Below are 4,086 nucleotides of genomic sequence, written 5' to 3' on the forward strand. Positions count from 1 at the left end.
GTAAAGAACGAGTTACATTAGCACACATGTCATTTTCGGGGACTTTTCGCACAATATTGTTTAACGTTTATCGAACATGTCTAGTCGGCGCCATCAGTGTCTACATGATGGAATAATTTGACGTCGTAACTGGCTACATTGTAACACCAGGCCACAAACCGAGCGCTAATCGTCACCTGCTCGATGCTAACAAGCTAACAGCTTAAAGGCTCAGACCAGTGTAAAACAGAATTTATTAACGGTAGGCCAATGTCTACCTGCTTACATTAAAAATGTAGACAAATAACAATACGTACAAGAGAGAGGACCGTAGTACCAACAGTTTTCCATCGCCGAGAAAGCCGAACAGGTGAATGAGAAATAGAAACACCTGTTACTTCCATGACAGATAAAAAATGTCGCCGTAAAATCACAGAATAAAATTCTGCAAGATAGCGCTCATTGATAATAGATTTTTACAATATAAAATATTAACAACAATAGCTGTACACATATAAAATGACGCTTAATAATGGATGAAAGTTGAACTGACAACTTTCATATTATAAAATTAAATTATGATATTGTCATAAATTTTTGATTAAAAAAATATAATTTAAACAATAAGAATCTTATTAAAAATAATTTAGTTCAAATTAAAAAATAATTAGTTTGAAATATCAGAAAGAAATACAGAAAGAATGATTTTTTGCTGAAATATTAGCAAACAAATATATAAATATTAGAAAACATTTAGAAATTTAATTATAAAATACAGATCTGAAAATAATTATCAAAATAATTATCTAGTTTCACGCATAATTTAATATGATAAAAAAAATTAATGCTGAAAATATTTTAATATTCTAGCAATTAATTAGTTACTGATATAATTTAATAAATTATTTTCAGATCTGTGTATCCAATTAAATTTTTAAACGCTTTAGTAAAACTGTGTATTCTTTCCGTGTATTCTTTTTGAGTATTCTTTGAAAAAAAAAGTCATTCTTCTATTCAAATACAATGTTGACAGGTAGACATTCAAATCTTATAGACGTCAATCTTTTCTTTTTTCGAGTGCGAGTTTTTTTTCACTTAGAGTTTATGCTAGGTTAACCTTATAACATCGTCTTAACGTTCTAACAGTTATAAGTGGTTAAGCCAAGAGATTATTTTGCCTATTTTAACTTTCCCACAAAATCTAAATTTGTCATACCTGCCAAGAGTTTTTCTGTGAAATACAAAGAAACGAAACGGATGTGCTCAAAAGAAATTCATTCATCAATACTTGACGTATGATGGGAAAGCGAGAACCAACAGTGAATCATCAATAAACTGCACAAGCTTGTGTATTCCTGAGGAAACTTAATGAAGAAAATATCGCAAATATAAACGTTACCATTTAAGAAAATATTTCAACGAGGTTCAAATAATTACCGATTTTTTGTTATCTTTTGTTGTTCCATAATATAATGATACTAAATTTTACATATTTAACTTAAACGTCAGCTTTTGATGTTCTTCAAAGATATCTTTTTGAAATGATGTCTTTATAAATAGAAAATAACTCTGCTTAATTTGACACACGTCTACTCTATTTACGCCGTGATATTCGTCATGTTTAAAGAAATTGAAGAATTTAGGAACCTTGTGGCTCGTTACTATCTCGGGTCCGTCGCCTGGCTTATTGGGTGACGTGACTTTGTCCGCAAAAAAGCGTCGCGTCCTATAAAGCGGGCGGGAACGAGAGAGGAAGCGAACGAGCAGGCGCCAGTAAAATGTGCCTTTACGTAACCCCGACGATCGTTTAACCCGTCGCCATCGCCGCCATCAAGCCGAACGAATTCGATCGTGCGAACCACGGCGATACGGCGATTTCAGTAAGTACATCGAGTTTTGATGAAAGAAAATTATATCAAAACGTGTCGATCGGAATAATATAAAATTGAAAAGAAGAATAATTGGTTTCTAGATATTTCAAATATAATGTATGTACTTAACATTTAAAATTTAAAGGGTATATTCTCAAACACTTTTTCGCTACAATTTACAAAATATATTTGAAGATTTGGGTTTAATTGGACTTAAGTCTTAAGCCGTGAAAAATTGAATTCGATTATTTTTCTCACAACTGTGATTGATCAATCTTTTTAACTTAAGGTTAGATAATGGTTTTTTGTATTGTAGAAAACCCATTATTTAATTAAATTCTTCGGTAGACATTCGAATATATTTTGTAAATTACAGCAAAAAAAGTGTTTAAAAATATAAATTTTTAAATTTTGAATATTTTGAAGGTAATAATGGACTTATATTGTAGAGAAAGCCTATGAAAAGCGTTTGAACGGACAAAAGTTATACAATATCAGAAGTTATGTCCAATACCGCGAAATTATGTTTTTTAGTTTTAATTTTAACTCGCGTTTCTTGGACACACCATACGTGTGCACTTGCACTCGGGCATCAGACGGCACGCCCTAGATTATAAATAGAAAACTTTATATAATAAATATTCTATAACAACAAGTTTAATCCGTATAAGATTAACGAGCATTAGTCGGCGGCGGGGACCACGCTTCGAGAACGTATTTATAATATTTCTCATAATCAGATAGGAAGATTCATGTACATATGCCACGTGAATCGATAAATAAATACCGGCTAATTACGTCCGGAGCCGATGCTCCCTTCTATCATGAACTGCGTTCAGTAGACTCAACAGTTGAGTGAGCATTCGCTGTTATTGATGTATTCTTATAGATTAATGTATTCTAAATGTCCGATTGGATAATCTAGAAGAATACATTGATATCAATTACAACTGTTGAGTCTGCTGAACGCAGTCATGGATTATCATTTCTCATTGCATGATTAGTGTCTAGAAATGCAGAGTCTGCTGAGTCTCAACCAAAGTCCCTTAAAATGACGTACAAAATGTACATGGAAAGAACAATTTTGCTGAAAGATCTAAAATTTTGCTGCATATAGATTTGAAAATAATTTTGTTGGACATTATTCCAGGGACACTTACGTCCATTTCTATCAATGTAGACTACAATCTTACAAATTTAACTACCTTTTTATCTTTTTCTCGTTCTAAGAATTAGAAAACAAATAAAAAATTTCAATCTTGGTTTTTCTTGCCTTACTTTTTATCTTGTTCTAGTTCTAAGAATTAGAAAAAAAGAGTAAATTAACCTGATCTACATTGATAGAAATGAGTATAAATCATGATAAATCAAATGAGCGAATGCTCGATCAAAAATCCCGCAAAGTCATCGCCTGCGACCGTATCGCTCGCCTCGGCAAAGCTAATAAAATTGGCGAGCAAGTACCTATCGACATTCTCTAATCGTTTGAAAGATTAAAGACGATATTCCGTACGAGATTGCTGAGAAAAGTGCGGCTTTTTCTACGTAAGCACGACGCTCGTGAACGTGATTATTCACGCGAGTGCCCACTGGCGCCGGTGGCCTAATCATGACGACGATTCGTTACAGTCGAGCGCGCCACAAGCACGTTTTATCGATAATATCGAGCGTTTATGGCTGGAAAATCGTATCGAATAGGCGCGACCGATCCGCCGGCGACACCTCCGCAGAAAAAGATCACGAAGGTGCGCGAGATAAAATCGCGGCCGTGTTTCGTAATTAACGGCGCGCGACACCGAAGAAAATAAACGAATCCTTCGAATTCCATGCTGAGGTTTCCACGCGCTAATAATAGCGCGCGATCTCGCGCCGCACATGCACGCTCGAGGAAGCCGGCACATTTGGGGAAAGAGAGGCGAGAGAAAGCGAATGAGAGAGAAGCGGGCGACAAAATAGTCGTCGCGTCAGCTCCGTCGCGAAGACACCCCGCTTCGGAAAGACAGATCGGATTCTCGACGCTGCGCTGACGCGTGGGAGAAGGATGAAAAAAAAGACTTGAGAAAAGGGAAGAAATTGAACGAATGTAGGTAGGACCTGCGTATTACACGGATGAGAATTAAAGAGCAAGAGAACTTATCGATGGCACACAATCAAAGTTATGACCAGAAGGAAATGAATCTAGAAATAAAACACACACACACACACACATACACACGTATATATATATATATATATA

General features: G+C 35.1%; 1 protein-coding gene across 2 annotated transcripts in view; it reads left to right on the forward strand.

The window, feature by feature from the left end:
- Nucleotides 1-4,086, forward strand: part of LOC108691019 (mothers against decapentaplegic homolog 6) — a 54,787-nt gene that overhangs the window by 5,894 nt on the left and 44,807 nt on the right. The window lies entirely within an intron of this gene.

Source organism: Atta colombica, unplaced genomic scaffold (assembly GCF_001594045.1).
Source record: "Atta colombica isolate Treedump-2 unplaced genomic scaffold, Acol1.0 scaffold38, whole genome shotgun sequence".
NCBI classification, from domain to species: domain Eukaryota; kingdom Metazoa; phylum Arthropoda; class Insecta; order Hymenoptera; family Formicidae; genus Atta; species Atta colombica.